This window comes from Camelus dromedarius, chromosome 8 (assembly GCF_036321535.1).
Source record: "Camelus dromedarius isolate mCamDro1 chromosome 8, mCamDro1.pat, whole genome shotgun sequence".
Classification (NCBI taxonomy): Eukaryota; Metazoa; Chordata; class Mammalia; order Artiodactyla; family Camelidae; genus Camelus; species Camelus dromedarius.
In genome coordinates, this window is record NC_087443.1 from 4450147 (window position 1) to 4472132 (window position 21986).

The 21986-nt window shown below is 70.7% G+C and overlaps 10 non-coding genes across 10 annotated transcripts; all 10 read right to left on the reverse strand.

Annotated features, from left to right (window-relative positions):
• Positions 1 to 48: 48 nt before the first annotated feature.
• Positions 49 to 167, reverse strand: LOC135321939 (5S ribosomal RNA). Its single transcript, XR_010382114.1, has one exon. It is a non-coding gene; the product is annotated as a 5S ribosomal RNA (ribosomal RNA).
• Positions 168 to 2374: 2207 nt separating this feature from the next.
• Positions 2375 to 2493, reverse strand: LOC135321940 (5S ribosomal RNA). The gene has a single exon (XR_010382115.1). It is a non-coding gene; the product is annotated as a 5S ribosomal RNA (ribosomal RNA).
• A 2227-nt stretch (positions 2494 to 4720) lies between these two features.
• LOC135321941 (5S ribosomal RNA) lies at positions 4721 to 4839 on the reverse strand. The gene has a single exon (XR_010382116.1). It is a non-coding gene; the product is annotated as a 5S ribosomal RNA (ribosomal RNA).
• Positions 4840 to 7075: 2236 nt separating this feature from the next.
• LOC135321901 (5S ribosomal RNA) lies at positions 7076 to 7194 on the reverse strand. Its single transcript, XR_010382076.1, has one exon. It is a non-coding gene; the product is annotated as a 5S ribosomal RNA (ribosomal RNA).
• A 2228-nt stretch (positions 7195 to 9422) lies between these two features.
• LOC135321902 (5S ribosomal RNA) lies at positions 9423 to 9541 on the reverse strand. The gene has a single exon (XR_010382077.1). It is a non-coding gene; the product is annotated as a 5S ribosomal RNA (ribosomal RNA).
• A 2227-nt stretch (positions 9542 to 11768) lies between these two features.
• On the reverse strand, positions 11769 to 11887 carry LOC135321942 (5S ribosomal RNA). Its single transcript, XR_010382117.1, has one exon. It is a non-coding gene; the product is annotated as a 5S ribosomal RNA (ribosomal RNA).
• Positions 11888 to 14101: 2214 nt separating this feature from the next.
• Positions 14102 to 14220, reverse strand: LOC135321944 (5S ribosomal RNA). The gene has a single exon (XR_010382119.1). It is a non-coding gene; the product is annotated as a 5S ribosomal RNA (ribosomal RNA).
• Positions 14221 to 16428: 2208 nt separating this feature from the next.
• On the reverse strand, positions 16429 to 16547 carry LOC135321945 (5S ribosomal RNA). The gene has a single exon (XR_010382120.1). It is a non-coding gene; the product is annotated as a 5S ribosomal RNA (ribosomal RNA).
• Positions 16548 to 18761: 2214 nt separating this feature from the next.
• On the reverse strand, positions 18762 to 18880 carry LOC135321946 (5S ribosomal RNA). The gene has a single exon (XR_010382121.1). It is a non-coding gene; the product is annotated as a 5S ribosomal RNA (ribosomal RNA).
• A 2250-nt stretch (positions 18881 to 21130) lies between these two features.
• On the reverse strand, positions 21131 to 21249 carry LOC135321947 (5S ribosomal RNA). The gene has a single exon (XR_010382122.1). It is a non-coding gene; the product is annotated as a 5S ribosomal RNA (ribosomal RNA).
• Between the last annotated feature and the right edge of the window lie 737 nt (positions 21250 to 21986).

Here is a 21986-nt window from a genome sequence, read left to right on the forward strand (position 1 = left end):
AAAGGAGAGGGAGGCAGGAGGCCAAAAAAAAAAAAAAAAAAAAAAAAGAGCCTACAGCACCCGGTATTCCCAGGCGGTCTCCCATCCAAGTACTAACCAGGCCCGACCCTGCTTAGCTTCCGAGATCAGACGAGATCGGGCGCGTTCAGGGTGGTATGGCCGTAGACAGCGGCAGGCGCCGCGCGGCGCCTCAAGAGCCCGCGCTGCGCCTTCCCTGCCGCCGCCTCGGCCGGCCCGCGCCGTGCCGAACCGAGCCCGGCCGGGCCGAGCCGAGCCGAGCCGAGCCGAGCCAAGCCAAGCCAAGCCAAGCCACCGCGTCCTGCACCCAGCGCACACAGCGCAGAGCGCAGAGCGCACCGCGCGCCTGCCGCCCGCCTCCCAGCGCCTCCCGCCCACCCCGGGACTCTCCAGGCCCGTCCCAGCTCGGATCCCCGCATCAGGCTCGCTGGCAGGGGCAAGTGGCCCCGGAGGCGTCCGGACCCGGGCCTCCGGGCCTCCGGGCCGCCGGCCGGCCGGCCCCTGAGCCCCACCCACCCACCTCCGGGCCTAGGCGTAGCCCAGCGCGGACCTTGGCCGCCCCTCCTGCCTCCACCAACTTGCCCAAACCCACCCAGTACCTCCGTCGCGGCGGGAGGGAAGGCATCAGCCCGGGCCCGACGCCCCACCCCGCCCCACCCTTCACCCCACACCGGGCCGGTGGGCGTCAGCGGGCCTCCCTGCCCAGCCCCCGAGGCGAAAGAAGACAGCCCCTTGCAGAGAGAGCTGAGAAAGACGGGACGGACCGAAGGACGGACGATCGGACGGACAGGAGCGCGCGCCGGCCCACGCAGACACGCACGCACGCGGACACACACAAACACACACACACACACACACACACTGAAAACACACAGCTAGACACACACCCCTCCACCCCCACCCCCACCCCAGACAAACGGAGGGGAAGAGAGGGAGCATGAGCCAGCTGCTCCAGGAGAGCCAGAGTGAGAGCAAACGTGAGAGGCTATGGTGAGAGGGAGAAAGAGAGGAAGGAGACACAGTGGTGGAGAGACAGGCGGCGCCGGGGGTGCGTTCTGGGAGGGGGTGGGGGGTGAGGGGGTGACAGAGGCAGAGGCAGAGGCAGAGGCAGAGACAGAGAAAGAGACAGAGAAAGAGACAGAGAAAGAGACCAGAGACAGACTGACAGAGAGACAAGAGTTTGACAGAGAGAGGGAGAGAGGGAGACGGAGGGGGCAACGCTGGACCCAGAAGCAGACAGACACACCCGGGACAGATGCTCTTGTCACAGACCTTGCCGAGCCGCAGATGAGCCTCTGCTGAAGACGGAGCTTCCCCTAGGCAGGGTGGTGGTGCTTGGGCGGCACCCCGGGCAGGAGGCAGGTAGGTGCCTTGGGGCTGGCAGTCCCCCGCGGGGCCCCAGGACTCCCAGACGACGTCTCACGAGTCCCGTTCTGCGCGCTGCTCGGGTTCCTTCCCCGGGAGCCGCGGGCCGGGGGCCCGGCACAGACAGACGGTCCCGCCGGCGGTGGGTGTGCGCAGGTCAGCGTGTCGGCGGCAGTGTGCGTGTCCCGGTGGGTGGGTTTTCGTGTCGTCGTCCTGCTTTCCGTCGTCTCTCTGTCTGTCTGGCCGTCGGTTCCGACTCCGGGCCTCTCTGGGCCGGGCGCGCCCGGACTTGCTTGAGTGCGCCTGGCTGGCTGTTGCTGGAGAGCAGCGGCGACGGGCGTGTGCCGAGGGGGGCGTCGTGGAACTGGAGGGCCAACGCACGAAGTGGCTCTGGCGGGGCCCAGGTTCCAAGGGACACGGAGGGGCGACCGGTGGGCGTGGCCCTGCCGGGCGAAGGACGGGAACGTCCTTTCCTTCCGTGGGGAGAGCAGGCCAAGGCTGGTGGAGAGAAGGCGGTCTCGGCGGGCGGGCGCTGGCGTCGACTTGGGGCGGGCAGCCGGCGGCTGGGCGCCGTTGGACGTCGAGAGGGCTCGCGGGCCGCGGGCGGCAGGAGGACGAGGACGGACCGAGGGAGCCCAGGCCTGCGGCGGAGTCGCGGTCGGGCCGTCGCCCCTCCCGCCTCACAGTCCCCCCAGGGGAGGGCCGGGGGGCTGTGGGGGCTGTGGGGGGCCGGGGCTGCGAGGTCCAAGGGGCAGGGAAGCGGCTGCCTGTGCGCCCGCCGGCATGCGGGCAGGCCGGCCGGCTGCCCGGCCGGCTGCCCGCCTGCCTGCCTGCCTGACGCGGGGTCGGGGCAGGCCGTGGGCTGCGCGGGCGTGGCGTGGTGGGGGGAGGGTCAGGAGGTGCTCGGGCCTGCGGGGAGCCGCCTTGGGGACAGGGGCGGCGGTAAAGGAGAGGGAGGCAGGAGGCCAAAAAAAAAAAAAAAAAAAAAAAAAGCCTACAGCACCCGGTATTCCCAGGCGGTCTCCCATCCAAGTACTAACCAGGCCCGACCCTGCTTAGCTTCCGAGATCAGACGAGATCGGGCGCGTTCAGGGTGGTATGGCCGTAGACAGCGGCAGGCGCCGCGCGGCGCCTCAAGAGCCCGCGCTGCGCCTTCCCTGCCGCCGCCTCGGCCGGCCCGCGCCGTGCCGAACCGAGCCCGGCCGGGCCGGGCCGAGCCGAGCCGAGCCGAGCCGAGCCGAGCCAAGCCAAGCCAAGCCACCGCGGCCTGCACTCAGCGCACACAGCGCAGAGCGCAGAGCGCACCGCGCGCCTGCCGCCCGCCTCCCAGCGCCTCCCGCCCACCCCGGGACTCTCCAGGCCCGTCCCAGCTCGGATCCCCGCATCAGGCTCGCTGGCAGGGGCAAGTGGCCCCGGAGGCGTCCGGACCCGGGCCTCCGGGCCTCCGGGCCGCCGGCCGGCCGGCCCCTGAGCCCCACCCACCCACCTCCGGGCCTAGGCGTAGCCCAGCGCGGACCTTGGCCGCCCCTCCTGCCTCCACCAACTTGCCCAAACCCACCCAGTACCTCCGTCGCGGCGGGAGGGAAGGCATCAGCCCGGGCCCGACGCCCCACCCCGCCCCACCCTTCACCCCACACCGGGCCGGTGGGCGTCAGCGGGCCTCCCTGCCCAGCCCCCGAGGCGAAAGAAGACAGCCCCTTGCAGAGAGAGCTGAGAAAGACGGGACGGACCGAAGGACGGACGATCGGACGGACAGGAGCGCGCGCCGGCCCACGCAGACACGCACGCACGCGGACACACACAAACACACACACACACACACACACACACACACACACACACACAGACACACACTGAAAACACACAGCTAGACACACACCCCTCCACCCCCACCCCCACCCCAGACAAACGGAGGGGAAGAGAGGGAGCATGAGCCAGCTGCTCCAGGAGAGCCAGAGTGAGAGCAAACGTGAGAGGCTATGGTGAGAGGGAGAAAGAGAGGAAGGAGACACAGTGGTGGAGAGACAGGCGGCGCCGGGGGTGCGTTCTGGGAGGGGGTGGGGGGTGAGGGGGTGACAGAGGCAGAGGCAGAGGCAGAGGCAGAGACAGAGAAAGAGACAGAGAAAGAGACCAGAGACAGACTGACAGAGAGACAAGAGTTTGACAGAGAGAGGGAGAGAGGGAGACGGAGGGGGCAACGCTGGACCCAGAAGCAGACAGACACACCCGGGACAGATGCTCTTGTCACAGACCTTGCCGAGCCGCAGATGAGCCTCTGCTGAAGACGGAGCTTCCCCTAGGCAGGGTGGTGGTGCTTGGGCGGCACCCCGGGCAGGAGGCAGGTAGGTGCCTTGGGGCTGGCAGTCCCCCGCGGGGCCCCAGGACTCCCAGACGACGTCTCACGAGTCCCGTTCTGCGCGCTGCTCGGGTTCCTTCCCCGGGAGCCGCGGGCCGGGGGCCCGGCACAGACAGACGGTCCCGCCGGCGGTGGGTGTGCGCAGGTCAGCGTGTCGGCGGCAGTGTGCGTGTCCCGGTGGGTGGGTTTTCGTGTCGTCGTCCTGCTTTCCGTCGTCTCTCTGTCTCTCTGGCCGTCGGTTCCGACTCCGGGCCTCTCTGGGCCGGGCGCGCCCGGACTTGCTTGAGTGCGCCTGGCTGGCTGTTGCTGGAGAGCAGCGGCGACGGGCGTGTGCCGAGGGGGGCGTCGTGGAACTGGAGGGCCAACGCACGAAGTGGCTCTGGCGGGGCCCAGGTTCCAAGGGACACGGAGGGGCGACCGGTGGGCGTGGCCCTGCCGGGCGAAGGACGGGAACGTCCTTTCCTTCCGTGGGGAGAGCAGGCCAAGGCTGGTGGAGAGAAGGCGGTCTCGGCGGGCGGGCGCTGGCGTCGACTTGGGGCGGGCAGCCGGCGGCTGGGCGCCGTTGGACGTCGAGAGGGCTCGCGGGCCGCGGGCGGCAGGAGGACGAGGACGGACCGAGGGAGCCCAGGCCTGCGGCGGAGTCGCGGTCGGGCCGTCGCCCCTCCCGCCTCACAGTCCCCCCAGGGGAGGGCCGGGGGGCTGTGGGGGCTGTGGGGGGCCGGGGCTGCGAGGTCCAAGGGGCAGGGAAGCGGCTGCCTGTGCGCCCGCCGGCATGCGGGCAGGCCGGCCGGCTGCCCGGCCGGCTGCCCGCCTGCCTGCCTGCCTGACGCGGGGTCGGGGCAGGCCGTGGGCTGCGCGGGCGTGGCGTGGTGGGGGGAGGGTCAGGAGGTGCTCGGGCCTGCGGGGAGCCGCCTTGGGGACAGGGGCGGCGGCTAAAGGAGAGGGAGGCAGGAGGCCAAAAAAAAAAAAAAAAAAAAAAAAAGCCTACAGCACCCGGTATTCCCAGGCGGTCTCCCATCCAAGTACTAACCAGGCCCGACCCTGCTTAGCTTCCGAGATCAGACGAGATCGGGCGCGTTCAGGGTGGTATGGCCGTAGACAGCGGCAGGCGCCGCGCGGCGCCTCAAGAGCCCGCGCTGCGCCTTCCCTGCCGCCGCCTCGGCCGGCCCGCGCCGTGCCGAACCGAGCCCGGCCGGGCCGAGCCGAGCCGAGCCGAGCCGAGCCGAGCCGAGCCAAGCCAAGCCAAGCCACCGCGGCCTGCACTCAGCGCACACAGCGCAGAGCGCAGAGCGCACCGCGCGCCTGCCGCCCGCCTCCCAGCGCCTCCCGCCCACCCCGGGACTCTCCAGGCCCGTCCCAGCTCGGATCCCCGCATCAGGCTCGCTGGCAGGGGCAAGTGGCCCCGGAGGCGTCCGGACCCGGGCCTCCGGGCCTCCGGGCCGCCGGCCGGCCGGCCCCTGAGCCCCACCCACCCACCTCCGGGCCTAGGCGTAGCCCAGCGCGGACCTTGGCCGCCCCTCCTGCCTCCACCAACTTGCCCAAACCCACCCAGTACCTCCGTCGCGGCGGGAGGGAAGGCATCAGCCCGGGCCCGACGCCCCACCCCGCCCCACCCTTCACCCCACACCGGGCCGGTGGGCGTCAGCGGGCCTCCCTGCCCAGCCCCCGAGGCGAAAGAAGACAGCCCCTTGCAGAGAGAGCTGAGAAAGACGGGACGGACCGAAGGACGGACGATCGGACGGACAGGAGCGCGCGCCGGCCCACGCAGACACGCACGCACGCGGACACACACAAACACACACACACACACACACACACACACACACACACACACACACACACAGACACACACTGAAAACACACAGCTAGACACACACCCCTCCACCCCCACCCCCACCCCAGACAAACGGAGGGGAAGAGAGGGAGCATGAGCCAGCTGCTCCAGGAGAGCCAGAGTGAGAGCAAACGTGAGAGGCTATGGTGAGAGGGAGAAAGAGAGGAAGGAGACACAGTGGTGGAGAGACAGGCGGCGCCGGGGGTGCGTTCTGGGAGGGGGTGGGGGGTGAGGGGGTGACAGAGGCAGAGGCAGAGGCAGAGGCAGAGACAGAGAAAGAGACAGAGAAAGAGACCAGAGACAGACTGACAGAGAGACAAGAGTTTGACAGAGAGAGGGAGAGAGGGAGACGGAGGGGGCAACGCTGGACCCAGAAGCAGACAGACACACCCGGGACAGATGCTCTTGTCACAGACCTTGCCGAGCCGCAGATGAGCCTCTGCTGAAGACGGAGCTTCCCCTAGGCAGGGTGGTGGTGCTTGGGCGGCACCCCGGGCAGGAGGCAGGTAGGTGCCTTGGGGCTGGCAGTCCCCCGCGGGGCCCCAGGACTCCCAGACGACGTCTCACGAGTCCCGTTCTGCGCGCTGCTCGGGTTCCTTCCCCGGGAGCCGCGGGCCGGGGGCCCGGCACAGACAGACGGTCCCGCCGGCGGTGGGTGTGCGCAGGTCAGCGTGTCGGCGGCAGTGTGCGTGTCCCGGTGGGTGGGTTTTCGTGTCGTCGTCCTGCTTTCCGTCGTCTCTCTGTCTCTCTGGCCGTCGGTTCCGACTCCGGGCCTCTCTGGGCCGGGCGCGCCCGGACTTGCTTGAGTGCGCCTGGCTGGCTGTTGCTGGAGAGCAGCGGCGACGGGCGTGTGCCGAGGGGGGCGTCGTGGAACTGGAGGGCCAACGCACGAAGTGGCTCTGGCGGGGCCCAGGTTCCAAGGGACACGGAGGGGCGACCGGTGGGCGTGGCCCTGCCGGGCGAAGGACGGGAACGTCCTTTCCTTCCGTGGGGAGAGCAGGCCAAGGCTGGTGGAGAGAAGGCGGTCTCGGCGGGCGGGCGCTGGCGTCGACTTGGGGCGGGCAGCCGGCGGCTGGGCGCCGTTGGACGTCGAGAGGGCTCGCGGGCCGCGGGCGGCAGGAGGACGAGGACGGACCGAGGGAGCCCAGGCCTGCGGCGGAGTCGCGGTCGGGCCGTCGCCCCTCCCGCCTCACAGTCCCCCCAGGGGAGGGCCGGGGGGCTGTGGGGGCTGTGGGGGGCCGGGGCTGCGAGGTCCAAGGGGCAGGGAAGCGGCTGCCTGTGCGCCCGCCGGCATGCGGGCAGGCCGGCCGGCTGCCCGGCCGGCTGCCCGCCTGCCTGCCTGCCTGACGCGGGGTCGGGGCAGGCCGTGGGCTGCGCGGGCGTGGCGTGGTGGGGGGAGGGTCAGGAGGTGCTCGGGCCTGCGGGGAGCCGCCTTGGGGACAGGGGCGGCGGCTAAAGGAGAGGGAGGCAGGAGGCCAAAAAAAAAAAAAAAAAAAAAAAAAAGCCTACAGCACCCGGTATTCCCAGGCGGTCTCCCATCCAAGTACTAACCAGGCCCGACCCCGCTTAGCTTCCGAGATCAGACGAGATCGGGCGCGTTCAGGGTGGTATGGCCGTAGACAGCGGCAGGCGCCGCGCGGCGCCTCAAGAGCCCGCGCTGCGCCTTCCCTGCCGCCGCCTCGGCCGGCCCGCGCCGTGCCGAACCGAGCCCGGCCGGGCCGGGCCGAGCCGAGCCGAGCCGAGCCGAGCCGAGCCAAGCCAAGCCAAGCCACCGCGGCCTGCACTCAGCGCACACAGCGCAGAGCGCAGAGCGCACCGCGCGCCTGCCGCCCGCCTCCCAGCGCCTCCCGCCCACCCCGGGACTCTCCAGGCCCGTCCCAGCTCGGATCCCCGCATCAGGCTCGCTGGCAGGGGCAAGTGGCCCCGGAGGCGTCCGGACCCGGGCCTCCGGGCCTCCGGGCCGCCGGCCGGCCGGCCCCTGAGCCCCACCCACCCACCTCCGGGCCTAGGCGTAGCCCAGCGCGGACCTTGGCCGCCCCTCCTGCCTCCACCAACTTGCCCAAACCCACCCAGTACCTCCGTCGCGGCGGGAGGGAAGGCATCAGCCCGGGCCCGACGCCCCACCCCGCCCCACCCTTCACCCCACACCGGGCCGGTGGGCGTCAGCGGGCCTCCCTGCCCAGCCCCCGAGGCGAAAGAAGACAGCCCCTTGCAGAGAGAGCTGAGAAAGACGGGACGGACCGAAGGACGGACGATCGGACGGACAGGAGCGCGCGCCGGCCCACGCAGACACGCACGCACGCGGACACACACAAACACACACACACACACACACACACACACACACACACACACAGACACACACTGAAAACACACAGCTAGACACACACCCCTCCACCCCCACCCCCACCCCAGACAAACGGAGGGGAAGAGAGGGAGCATGAGCCAGCTGCTCCAGGAGAGCCAGAGTGAGAGCAAACGTGAGAGGCTATGGTGAGAGGGAGAAAGAGAGGAAGGAGACACAGTGGTGGAGAGACAGGCGGCGCCGGGGGTGCGTTCTGGGAGGGGGTGGGGGGTGAGGGGGTGACAGAGGCAGAGGCAGAGGCAGAGGCAGAGACAGAGAAAGAGACAGAGAAAGAGACCAGAGACAGACTGACAGAGAGACAAGAGTTTGACAGAGAGAGGGAGAGAGGGAGACGGAGGGGGCAACGCTGGACCCAGAAGCAGACAGACACACCCGGGACAGATGCTCTTGTCACAGACCTTGCCGAGCCGCAGATGAGCCTCTGCTGAAGACGGAGCTTCCCCTAGGCAGGGTGGTGGTGCTTGGGCGGCACCCCGGGCAGGAGGCAGGTAGGTGCCTTGGGGCTGGCAGTCCCCCGCGGGGCCCCAGGACTCCCAGACGACGTCTCACGAGTCCCGTTCTGCGCGCTGCTCGGGTTCCTTCCCCGGGAGCCGCGGGCCGGGGGCCCGGCACAGACAGACGGTCCCGCCGGCGGTGGGTGTGCGCAGGTCAGCGTGTCGGCGGCAGTGTGCGTGTCCCGGTGGGTGGGTTTTCGTGTCGTCGTCCTGCTTTCCGTCGTCTCTCTGTCTCTCTGGCCGTCGGTTCCGACTCCGGGCCTCTCTGGGCCGGGCGCGCCCGGACTTGCTTGAGTGCGCCTGGCTGGCTGTTGCTGGAGAGCAGCGGCGACGGGCGTGTGCCGAGGGGGGCGTCGTGGAACTGGAGGGCCAACGCACGAAGTGGCTCTGGCGGGGCCCAGGTTCCAAGGGACACGGAGGGGCGACCGGTGGGCGTGGCCCTGCCGGGCGAAGGACGGGAACGTCCTTTCCTTCCGTGGGGAGAGCAGGCCAAGGCTGGTGGAGAGAAGGCGGTCTCGGCGGGCGGGCGCTGGCGTCGACTTGGGGCGGGCAGCCGGCGGCTGGGCGCCGTTGGACGTCGAGAGGGCTCGCGGGCCGCGGGCGGCAGGAGGACGAGGACGGACCGAGGGAGCCCAGGCCTGCGGCGGAGTCGCGGTCGGGCCGTCGCCCCTCCCGCCTCACAGTCCCCCCAGGGGAGGGCCGGGGGGCTGTGGGGGCTGTGGGGGGCCGGGGCTGCGAGGTCCAAGGGGCAGGGAAGCGGCTGCCTGTGCGCCCGCCGGCATGCGGGCAGGCCGGCCGGCTGCCCGGCCGGCTGCCCGCCTGCCTGCCTGCCTGACGCGGGGTCGGGGCAGGCCGTGGGCTGCGCGGGCGTGGCGTGGTGGGGGGAGGGTCAGGAGGTGCTCGGGCCTGCGGGGAGCCGCCTTGGGGACAGGGGCGGCGGCTAAAGGAGAGGGAGGCAGGAGGCCAAAAAAAAAAAAAAAAAAAAAAAAAAGCCTACAGCACCCGGTATTCCCAGGCGGTCTCCCATCCAAGTACTAACCAGGCCCGACCCCGCTTAGCTTCCGAGATCAGACGAGATCGGGCGCGTTCAGGGTGGTATGGCCGTAGACAGCGGCAGGCGCCGCGCGGCGCCTCAAGAGCCCGCGCTGCGCCTTCCCTGCCGCCGCCTCGGCCGGCCCGCGCCGTGCCGAACCGAGCCCGGCCGGGCCGGGCCGAGCCGAGCCGAGCCGAGCCGAGCCGAGCCAAGCCAAGCCAAGCCACCGCGGCCTGCACTCAGCGCACACAGCGCAGAGCGCAGAGCGCACCGCGCGCCTGCCGCCCGCCTCCCAGCGCCTCCCGCCCACCCCGGGACTCTCCAGGCCCGTCCCAGCTCGGATCCCCGCATCAGGCTCGCTGGCAGGGGCAAGTGGCCCCGGAGGCGTCCGGACCCGGGCCTCCGGGCCTCCGGGCCGCCGGCCGGCCGGCCCCTGAGCCCCACCCACCCACCTCCGGGCCTAGGCGTAGCCCAGCGCGGACCTTGGCCGCCCCTCCTGCCTCCACCAACTTGCCCAAACCCACCCAGTACCTCCGTCGCGGCGGGAGGGAAGGCATCAGCCCGGGCCCGACGCCCCACCCCGCCCCACCCTTCACCCCACACCGGGCCGGTGGGCGTCAGCGGGCCTCCCTGCCCAGCCCCCGAGGCGAAAGAAGACAGCCCCTTGCAGAGAGAGCTGAGAAAGACGGGACGGACCGAAGGACGGACGATCGGACGGACAGGAGCGCGCGCCGGCCCACGCAGACACGCACGCACGCGGACACACACAACACACACACACACACACACACACACACACACACACACACAGACACACACTGAAAACACACAGCTAGACACACACCCCTCCACCCCCACCCCCACCCCAGACAAACGGAGGGGAAGAGAGGGAGCATGAGCCAGCTGCTCCAGGAGAGCCAGAGTGAGAGCAAACGTGAGAGGCTATGGTGAGAGGGAGAAAGAGAGGAAGGAGACACAGTGGTGGAGAGACAGGCGGCGCCGGGGGTGCGTTCTGGGAGGGGGTGGGGGGTGAGGGGGTGACAGAGGCAGAGGCAGAGGCAGAGGCAGAGACAGAGAAAGAGACAGAGAAAGAGACCAGAGACAGACTGACAGAGAGACAAGAGTTTGACAGAGAGAGGGAGAGAGGGAGACGGAGGGGGCAACGCTGGACCCAGAAGCAGACAGACACACCCGGGACAGATGCTCTTGTCACAGACCTTGCCGAGCCGCAGATGAGCCTCTGCTGAAGACGGAGCTTCCCCTAGGCAGGGTGGTGGTGCTTGGGCGGCACCCCGGGCAGGAGGCAGGTAGGTGCCTTGGGGCTGGCAGTCCCCCGCGGGGCCCCAGGACTCCCAGACGACGTCTCACGAGTCCCGTTCTGCGCGCTGCTCGGGTTCCTTCCCCGGGAGCCGCGGGCCGGGGGCCCGGCACAGACAGACGGTCCCGCCGGCGGTGGGTGTGCGCAGGTCAGCGTGTCGGCGGCAGTGTGCGTGTCCCGGTGGGTGGGTTTTCGTGTCGTCGTCCTGCTTTCCGTCGTCTCTCTGTCTCTCTGGCCGTCGGTTCCGACTCCGGGCCTCTCTGGGCCGGGCGCGCCCGGACTTGCTTGAGTGCGCCTGGCTGGCTGTTGCTGGAGAGCAGCGGCGACGGGCGTGTGCCGAGGGGGGCGTCGTGGAACTGGAGGGCCAACGCACGAAGTGGCTCTGGCGGGGCCCAGGTTCCAAGGGACACGGAGGGGCGACCGGTGGGCGTGGCCCTGCCGGGCGAAGGACGGGAACGTCCTTTCCTTCCGTGGGGAGAGCAGGCCAAGGCTGGTGGAGAGAAGGCGGTCTCGGCGGGCGGGCGCTGGCGTCGACTTGGGGCGGGCAGCCGGCGGCTGGGCGCCGTTGGACGTCGAGAGGGCTCGCGGGCCGCGGGCGGCAGGAGGACGAGGACGGACCGAGGGAGCCCAGGCCTGCGGCGGAGTCGCGGTCGGGCCGTCGCCCCTCCCGCCTCACAGTCCCCCCAGGGGAGGGCCGGGGGGCTGTGGGGGCTGTGGGGGGCCGGGGCTGCGAGGTCCAAGGGGCAGGGAAGCGGCTGCCTGTGCGCCCGCCGGCATGCGGGCAGGCCGGCCGGCTGCCCGGCCGGCTGCCCGCCTGCCTGCCTGCCTGACGCGGGGTCGGGGCAGGCCGTGGGCTGCGCGGGCGTGGCGTGGTGGGGGGAGGGTCAGGAGGTGCTCGGGCCTGCGGGGAGCCGCCTTGGGGACAGGGGCGGCGGCTAAAGGAGAGGGAGGCAGGAGGCCAAAAAAAAAAAAAAAAAAAAAAAAAAGCCTACAGCACCCGGTATTCCCAGGCGGTCTCCCATCCAAGTACTAACCAGGCCCGACCCTGCTTAGCTTCCGAGATCAGACGAGATCGGGCGCGTTCAGGGTGGTATGGCCGTAGACAGCGGCAGGCGCCGCGCGGCGCCTCAAGAGCCCGCGCTGCGCCTTCCCTGCCGCCGCCTCGGCCGGCCCGCGCCGTGCCGAACCGAGCCCGGCCGGGCCGGGCCGAGCCGAGCCGAGCCGAGCCGAGCCGAGCCAAGCCAAGCCAAGCCACCGCGGCCTGCACTCAGCGCACACAGCGCAGAGCGCAGAGCGCACCGCGCGCCTGCCGCCCGCCTCCCAGCGCCTCCCGCCCACCCCGGGACTCTCCAGGCCCGTCCCAGCTCGGATCCCCGCATCAGGCTCGCTGGCAGGGGCAAGTGGCCCCGGAGGCGTCCGGACCCGGGCCTCCGGGCCTCCGGGCCGCCGGCCGGCCGGCCCCTGAGCCCCACCCACCCACCTCCGGGCCTAGGCGTAGCCCAGCGCGGACCTTGGCCGCCCCTCCTGCCTCCACCAACTTGCCCAAACCCACCCAGTACCTCCGTCGCGGCGGGAGGGAAGGCATCAGCCCGGGCCCGACGCCCCACCCCGCCCCACCCTTCACCCCACACCGGGCCGGTGGGCGTCAGCGGGCCTCCCTGCCCAGCCCCCGAGGCGAAAGAAGACAGCCCCTTGCAGAGAGAGCTGAGAAAGACGGGACGGACCGAAGGACGGACGATCGGACGGACAGGAGCGCGCGCCGGCCCACGCAGACACGCACGCACGCGGACACACACAAACACACACACACACACACACACACTGAAAACACACAGCTAGACACACACCCCTCCACCCCCACCCCCACCCCAGACAAACGGAGGGGAAGAGAGGGAGCATGAGCCAGCTGCTCCAGGAGAGCCAGAGTGAGAGCAAACGTGAGAGGCTATGGTGAGAGGGAGAAAGAGAGGAAGGAGACACAGTGGTGGAGAGACAGGCGGCGCCGGGGGTGCGTTCTGGGAGGGGGTGGGGGGTGAGGGGGTGACAGAGGCAGAGGCAGAGGCAGAGGCAGAGACAGAGAAAGAGACAGAGAAAGAGACAGAGAAAGAGACCAGAGACAGACTGACAGAGAGACAAGAGTTTGACAGAGAGAGGGAGAGAGGGAGACGGAGGGGGCAACGCTGGACCCAGAAGCAGACAGACACACCCGGGACAGATGCTCTTGTCACAGACCTTGCCGAGCCGCAGATGAGCCTCTGCTGAAGACGGAGCTTCCCCTAGGCAGGGTGGTGGTGCTTGGGCGGCACCCCGGGCAGGAGGCAGGTAGGTGCCTTGGGGCTGGCAGTCCCCCGCGGGGCCCCAGGACTCCCAGACGACGTCTCACGAGTCCCGTTCTGCGCGCTGCTCGGGTTCCTTCCCCGGGAGCCGCGGGCCGGGGGCCCGGCACAGACAGACGGTCCCGCCGGCGGTGGGTGTGCGCAGGTCAGCGTGTCGGCGGCAGTGTGCGTGTCCCGGTGGGTGGGTTTTCGTGTCGTCGTCCTGCTTTCCGTCGTCTCTCTGTCTGTCTGGCCGTCGGTTCCGACTCCGGGCCTCTCTGGGCCGGGCGCGCCCGGACTTGCTTGAGTGCGCCTGGCTGGCTGTTGCTGGAGAGCAGCGGCGACGGGCGTGTGCCGAGGGGGGCGTCGTGGAACTGGAGGGCCAACGCACGAAGTGGCTCTGGCGGGGCCCAGGTTCCAAGGGACACGGAGGGGCGACCGGTGGGCGTGGCCCTGCCGGGCGAAGGACGGGAACGTCCTTTCCTTCCGTGGGGAGAGCAGGCCAAGGCTGGTGGAGAGAAGGCGGTCTCGGCGGGCGGGCGCTGGCGTCGACTTGGGGCGGGCAGCCGGCGGCTGGGCGCCGTTGGACGTCGAGAGGGCTCGCGGGCCGCGGGCGGCAGGAGGACGAGGACGGACCGAGGGAGCCCAGGCCTGCGGCGGAGTCGCGGTCGGGCCGTCGCCCCTCCCGCCTCACAGTCCCCCCAGGGGAGGGCCGGGGGGCTGTGGGGGCTGTGGGGGGCCGGGGCTGCGAGGTCCAAGGGGCAGGGAAGCGGCTGCCTGTGCGCCCGCCGGCATGCGGGCAGGCCGGCCGGCTGCCCGGCCGGCTGCCCGCCTGCCTGCCTGCCTGACGCGGGGTCGGGGCAGGCCGTGGGCTGCGCGGGCGTGGCGTGGTGGGGGGAGGGTCAGGAGGTGCTCGGGCCTGCGGGGAGCCGCCTTGGGGACAGGGGCGGCGGCTAAAGGAGAGGGAGGCAGGAGGCCAAAAAAAAAAAAAAAAAAAAAAAAGAGCCTACAGCACCCGGTATTCCCAGGCGGTCTCCCATCCAAGTACTAACCAGGCCCGACCCTGCTTAGCTTCCGAGATCAGACGAGATCGGGCGCGTTCAGGGTGGTATGGCCGTAGACAGCGGCAGGCGCCGCGCGGCGCCTCAAGAGCCCGCGCTGCGCCTTCCCTGCCGCCGCCTCGGCCGGCCCGCGCCGTGCCGAACCGAGCCCGGCCGGGCCGAGCCGAGCCGAGCCGAGCCGAGCCAAGCCAAGCCAAGCCAAGCCACCGCGTCCTGCACCCAGCGCACACAGCGCAGAGCGCAGAGCGCACCGCGCGCCTGCCGCCCGCCTCCCAGCGCCTCCCGCCCACCCCGGGACTCTCCAGGCCCGTCCCAGCTCGGATCCCCGCATCAGGCTCGCTGGCAGGGGCAAGTGGCCCCGGAGGCGTCCGGACCCGGGCCTCCGGGCCTCCGGGCCGCCGGCCGGCCGGCCCCTGAGCCCCACCCACCCACCTCCGGGCCTAGGCGTAGCCCAGCGCGGACCTTGGCCGCCCCTCCTGCCTCCACCAACTTGCCCAAACCCACCCAGTACCTCCGTCGCGGCGGGAGGGAAGGCATCAGCCCGGGCCCGACGCCCCACCCCGCCCCACCCTTCACCCCACACCGGGCCGGTGGGCGTCAGCGGGCCTCCCTGCCCAGCCCCCGAGGCGAAAGAAGACAGCCCCTTGCAGAGAGAGCTGAGAAAGACGGGACGGACCGAAGGACGGACGATCGGACGGACAGGAGCGCGCGCCGGCCCACGCAGACACGCACGCACGCGGACACACACAAACACACACACACACACACACACACTGAAAACACACAGCTAGACACACACCCCTCCACCCCCACCCCCACCCCAGACAAACGGAGGGGAAGAGAGGGAGCATGAGCCAGCTGCTCCAGGAGAGCCAGAGTGAGAGCAAACGTGAGAGGCTATGGTGAGAGGGAGAAAGAGAGGAAGGAGACACAGTGGTGGAGAGACAGGCGGCGCCGGGGGTGCGTTCTGGGAGGGGGTGGGGGGTGAGGGGGTGACAGAGGCAGAGGCAGAGGCAGAGGCAGAGACAGAGAAAGAGACAGAGAAAGAGACAGAGAAAGAGACCAGAGACAGACTGACAGAGAGACAAGAGTTTGACAGAGAGAGGGAGAGAGGGAGACGGAGGGGGCAACGCTGGACCCAGAAGCAGACAGACACACCCGGGACAGATGCTCTTGTCACAGACCTTGCCGAGCCGCAGATGAGCCTCTGCTGAAGACGGAGCTTCCCCTAGGCAGGGTGGTGGTGCTTGGGCGGCACCCCGGGCAGGAGGCAGGTAGGTGCCTTGGGGCTGGCAGTCCCCCGCGGGGCCCCAGGACTCCCAGACGACGTCTCACGAGTCCCGTTCTGCGCGCTGCTCGGGTTCCTTCCCCGGGAGCCGCGGGCCGGGGGCCCGGCACAGACAGACGGTCCCGCCGGCGGTGGGTGTGCGCAGGTCAGCGTGTCGGCGGCAGTGTGCGTGTCCCGGTGGGTGGGTTTTCGTGTCGTCGTCCTGCTTTCCGTCGTCTCTCTGTCTGTCTGGCCGTCGGTTCCGACTCCGGGCCTCTCTGGGCCGGGCGCGCCCGGACTTGCTTGAGTGCGCCTGGCTGGCTGTTGCTGGAGAGCAGCGGCGACGGGCGTGTGCCGAGGGGGGCGTCGTGGAACTGGAGGGCCAACGCACGAAGTGGCTCTGGCGGGGCCCAGGTTCCAAGGGACACGGAGGGGCGACCGGTGGGCGTGGCCCTGCCGGGCGAAGGACGGGAACGTCCTTTCCTTCCGTGGGGAGAGCAGGCCAAGGCTGGTGGAGAGAAGGCGGTCTCGGCGGGCGGGCGCTGGCGTCGACTTGGGGCGGGCAGCCGGCGGCTGGGCGCCGTTGGACGTCGAGAGGGCTCGCGGGCCGCGGGCGGCAGGAGGACGAGGACGGACCGAGGGAGCCCAGGCCTGCGGCGGAGTCGCGGTCGGGCCGTCGCCCCTCCCGCCTCACAGTCCCCCCAGGGGAGGGCCGGGGGGCTGTGGGGGCTGTGGGGGGCCGGGGCTGCGAGGTCCAAGGGGCAGGGAAGCGGCTGCCTGTGCGCCCGCCGGCATGCGGGCAGGCCGGCCGGCTGCCCGGCCGGCTGCCCGCCTGCCTGCCTGCCTGACGCGAGGTCGGGGCAGGCCGTGGGCTGCGCGGGCGTGGCGTGGTGGGGGGAGGGTCAGGAGGTGCTCGGGCCTGCGGGGAGCCGCCTTGGGGACAGGGGCGGCGGTAAAGGAGAGGGAGGCAGGAGGCCAAAAAAAAAAAAAAAAAAAAAAAAAAGCCTACAGCACCCGGTATTCCCAGGCGGTCTCCCATCCAAGTACTAACCAGGCCCGACCCTGCTTAGCTTCCGAGATCAGACGAGATCGGGCGCGTTCAGGGTGGTATGGCCGTAGACAGCGGCAGGCGCCGCGCGGCGCCTCAAGAGCCCGCGCTGCGCCTTCCCTGCCGCCGCCTCGGCCGGCCCGCGCCGTGCCGAACCGAGCCCGGCCGGGCCGGGCCGAGCCGAGCCGAGCCGAGCCGAGCCGAGCCAAGCCAAGCCAAGCCACCGCGGCCTGCACTCAGCGCACACAGCGCAGAGCGCAGAGCGCACCGCGCGCCTGCCGCCCGCCTCCCAGCGCCTCCCGCCCACCCCGGGACTCTCCAGGCCCGTCCCAGCTCGGATCCCCGCATCAGGCTCGCTGGCAGGGGCAAGTGGCCCCGGAGGCGTCCGGACCCGGGCCTCCGGGCCTCCGGGCCGCCGGCCGGCCGGCCCCTGAGCCCCACCCACCCACCTCCGGGCCTAGGCGTAGCCCAGCGCGGACCTTGGCCGCCCCTCCTGCCTCCACCAACTTGCCCAAACCCACCCAGTACCTCCGTCGCGGCGGGAGGGAAGGCATCAGCCCGGGCCCGACGCCCCACCCCGCCCCACCCTTCACCCCACACCGGGCCGGTGGGCGTCAGCGGGCCTCCCTGCCCAGCCCCCGAGGCGAAAGAAGACAGCCCCTTGCAGAGAGAGCTGAGAAAGACGGGACGGACCGAAGGACGGACGATCGGACGGACAGGAGCGCGCGCCGGCCCACGCAGACACGCACGCACGCGGACACACACAAACACACACACACACACACACACACTGAAAACACACAGCTAGACACACACCCCTCCACCCCCACCCCCACCCCAGACAAACGGAGGGGAAGAGAGGGAGCATGAGCCAGCTGCTCCAGGAGAGCCAGAGTGAGAGCAAACGTGAGAGGCTATGGTGAGAGGGAGAAAGAGAGGAAGGAGACACAGTGGTGGAGAGACAGGCGGCGCCGGGGGTGCGTTCTGGGAGGGGGTGGGGGGTGAGGGGGTGACAGAGGCAGAGGCAGAGGCAGAGGCAGAGACAGAGAAAGAGACAGAGAAAGAGACAGAGAAAGAGACCAGAGACAGACTGACAGAGAGACAAGAGTTTGACAGAGAGAGGGAGAGAGGGAGACGGAGGGGGCAACGCTGGACCCAGAAGCAGACAGACACACCCGGGACAGATGCTCTTGTCACAGACCTTGCCGAGCCGCAGATGAGCCTCTGCTGAAGACGGAGCTTCCCCTAGGCAGGGTGGTGGTGCTTGGGCGGCACCCCGGGCAGGAGGCAGGTAGGTGCCTTGGGGCTGGCAGTCCCCCGCGGGGCCCCAGGACTCCCAGACGACGTCTCACGAGTCCCGTTCTGCGCGCTGCTCGGGTTCCTTCCCCGGGAGCCGCGGGCCGGGGGCCCGGCACAGACAGACGGTCCCGCCGGCGGTGGGTGTGCGCAGGTCAGCGTGTCGGCGGCAGTGTGCGTGTCCCGGTGGGTGGGTTTTCGTGTCGTCGTCCTGCTTTCCGTCGTCTCTCTGTCTGTCTGGCCGTCGGTTCCGACTCCGGGCCTCTCTGGGCCGGGCGCGCCCGGACTTGCTTGAGTGCGCCTGGCTGGCTGTTGCTGGAGAGCAGCGGCGACGGGCGTGTGCCGAGGGGGGCGTCGTGGAACTGGAGGGCCAACGCACGAAGTGGCTCTGGCGGGGCCCAGGTTCCAAGGGACACGGAGGGGCGACCGGTGGGCGTGGCCCTGCCGGGCGAAGGACGGGAACGTCCTTTCCTTCCGTGGGGAGAGCAGGCCAAGGCTGGTGGAGAGAAGGCGGTCTCGGCGGGCGGGCGCTGGCGTCGACTTGGGGCGGGCAGCCGGCGGCTGGGCGCCGTTGGACGTCGAGAGGGCTCGCGGGCCGCGGGCGGCAGGAGGACGAGGACGGACCGAGGGAGCCCAGGCCTGCGGCGGAGTCGCGGTCGGGCCGTCGCCCCTCCCGCCTCACAGTCCCCCCAGGGGAGGGCCGGGGGGCTGTGGGGGCTGTGGGGGGCCGGGGCTGCGAGGTCCAAGGGGCAGGGAAGCGGCTGCCTGTGCGCCCGCCGGCATGCGGGCAGGCCGGCCGGCTGCCCGGCCGGCTGCCCGCCTGCCTGCCTGCCTGACGCGAGGTCGGGGCAGGCCGTGGGCTGCGCGGGCGTGGCGTGGTGGGGGGAGGGTCAGGAGGTGCTCGGGCCTGCGGGGAGCCGCCTTGGGGACAGGGGCGGCGGTAAAGGAGAGGGAGGCAGGAGGCCAAAAAAAAAAAAAAAAAAAAAAAAAAAGCCTACAGCACCCGGTATTCCCAGGCGGTCTCCCATCCAAGTACTAACCAGGCCCGACCCTGCTTAGCTTCCGAGATCAGACGAGATCGGGCGCGTTCAGGGTGGTATGGCCGTAGACAGCGGCAGGCGCCGCGCGGCGCCTCAAGAGCCCGCGCTGCGCCTTCCCTGCCGCCGCCTCGGCCGGCCCGCGCCGTGCCGAACCGAGCCCGGCCGGGCCGGGCCGAGCCGAGCCGAGCCGAGCCGAGCCGAGCCAAGCCAAGCCAAGCCACCGCGGCCTGCACTCAGCGCACACAGCGCAGAGCGCAGAGCGCACCGCGCGCCTGCCGCCCGCCTCCCAGCGCCTCCCGCCCACCCCGGGACTCTCCAGGCCCGTCCCAGCTCGGATCCCCGCATCAGGCTCGCTGGCAGGGGCAAGTGGCCCCGGAGGCGTCCGGACCCGGGCCTCCGGGCCTCCGGGCCGCCGGCCGGCCGGCCCCTGAGCCCCACCCACCCACCTCCGGGCCTAGGCGTAGCCCAGCGCGGACCTTGGCCGCCCCTCCTGCCTCCACCAACTTGCCCAAACCCACCCAGTACCTCCGTCGCGGCGGGAGGGAAGGCATCAGCCCGGGCCCGACGCCCCACCCCGCCCCACCCTTCACCCCACACCGGGCCGGTGGGCGTCAGCGGGCCTCCCTGCCCAGCCCCCGAGGCGAAAGAAGACAGCCCCTTGCAGAGAGAGCTGAGAAAGACGGGACGGACCGAAGGACGGACGATCGGACGGACAGGAGCGCGCGCCGGCCCACGCAGACACGCACGCACGCGGACACACACAAACACACACACACACACACACACACACACACACACACACACACACACACACACACACACACACAGACACACACTGAAAACACACAGCTAGACACACACCCCTCCACCCCCACCCCCACCCCAGACAAACGGAGGGGAAGAGAGGGAGCATGAGCCAGCTGCTCCAGGAGAGCCAGAGTGAGAGCAAACGTGAGAGGCTATGGTGAGAGGGAGAAAGAGAGGAAGGAGACACAGTGGTGGAGAGACAGGCGGCGCCGGGGGTGCGTTCTGGGAGGGGGTGGGGGGTGAGGGGGTGACAGAGGCAGAGGCAGAGGCAGAGGCAGAGACAGAGAAAGAGACAGAGAAAGAGACCAGAGACAGACTGACAGAGAGACAAGAGTTTGACAGAGAGAGGGAGAGAGGGAGACGGAGGGGGCAACGCTGGACCCAGAAGCAGACAGACACACCCGGGACAGATGCTCTTGTCACAGACCTTGCCGAGCCGCAGATGAGCCTCTGCTGAAGACGGAGCTTCCCCTAGGCAGGGTGGTGGTGCTTGGGCGGCACCCCGGGCAGGAGGCAGGTAGGTGCCTTGGGGCTGGCAGTCCCCCGCGGGGCCCCAGGACTCCCAGACGACGTCTCACGAGTCCCGTTCTGCGCGCTGCTCGGGTTCCTTCCCCGGGAGCCGCGGGCCGGGGGCCCGGCACAGACAGACGGTCCCGCCGGCGGTGGGTGTGCGCAGGTCAGCGTGTCGGCGGCAGTGTGCGTGTCCCGGTGGGTGGGTTTTCGTGTCGTCGTCCTGCTTTCCGTCGTCTCTCTGTCTGTCTGGCCGTCGGTTCCGACTCCGGGCCTCTCTGGGCCGGGCGCGCCCGGACTTGCTTGAGTGCGCCTGGCTGGCTGTTGCTGGAGAGCAGCGGCGACGGGCGTGTGCCGAGGGGGGCGTCGTGGAACTGGAGGGCCAACGCACGAAGTGGCTCTGGCGGGGCCCAGGTTCCAAGGGACACGGAGGGGCGACCGGTGGGCGTGGCCCTGCCGGGCGAAGGACGGGAACGTCCTTTCCTTCCGTGGGGAGAGCAGGCCAAGGCTGGTGGAGAGAAGGCGGTCTCGGCGGGCGGGCGCTGGCGTCGACTTGGGGCGGGCAGCCGGCGGCTGGGCGCCGTTGGACGTCGAGAGGGCTCGCGGGCCGCGGGCGGCAGGAGGACGAGGACGGACCGAGGGAGCCCAGGCCTGCGGCGGAGTCGCGGTCGGGCCGTCGCCCCTCCCGCCTCACAGTCCCCCCAGGGGAGGGCCGGGGGGCTGTGGGGGCTGTGGGGGGCCGGGGCTGCGAGGTCCAAGGGGCAGGGAAGCGGCTGCCTGTGCGCCCGCCGGCATGCGGGCAGGCCGGCCGGCTGCCCGGCCGGCTGCCCGCCTGCCTGCCTGCCTGACGCGGGGTCGGGGCAGGCCGTGGGCTGCGCGGGCGTGGCGTGGTGGGGGGAGGGTCAGGAGGTGCTCGGGCCTGCGGGGAGCCGCCTTGGGGACAGGGGCGGCGTCTAAAGGAGAGGGAGGCAGGAGGCCAAAAAAAAAAAAAAAAAAAAAAAAAAGCCTACAGCACCCGGTATTCCCAGGCGGTCTCCCATCCAAGTACTAACCAGGCCCGACCCTGCTTAGCTTCCGAGATCAGACGAGATCGGGCGCGTTCAGGGTGGTATGGCCGTAGACAGCGGCAGGCGCCGCGCGGCGCCTCAAGAGCCCGCGCTGCGCCTTCCCTGCCGCCGCCTCGGCCGGCCCGCGCCGTGCCGAACCGAGCCCGGCCGGGCCGGGCCGAGCCGAGCCGAGCCGAGCCGAGCCGAGCCAAGCCAAGCCAAGCCACCGCGGCCTGCACTCAGCGCACACAGCGCAGAGCGCAGAGCGCACCGCGCGCCTGCCGCCCGCCTCCCAGAGCCTCCCGCCCACCCCGGGACTCTCCAGGCCCGTCCCAGCTCGGATCCCCGCATCAGGCTCGCTGGCAGGGGCAAGTGGCCCCGGAGGCGTCCGGACCCGGGCCTCCGGGCCTCCGGGCCGCCGGCCGGCCGGCCCCTGAGCCCCACCCACCCACCTCCGGGCCTAGGCGTAGCCCAGCGCGGACCTTGGCCGCCCCTCCTGCCTCCACCAACTTGCCCAAACCCACCCAGTACCTCCGTCGCGGCGGGAGGGAAGGCATCAGCCCGGGCCCGACGCCCCACCCCGCCCCACCCTTCACCCCACACCGGGCCGGTGGGCGTCAGCGGGCCTCCCTGCCCAGCCCCCGAGGCGAAAGAAGACAGCCCCTTGCAGAGAGAGCTGAGAAAGACGGGACGGACCGAAGGACGGACGATCGGACGGACAGGAGCGCGCGCCGGCCCACGCAGACACGCACGCACGCGGACACACACAAACACACACACACACACACACACACACACACACACACACACACA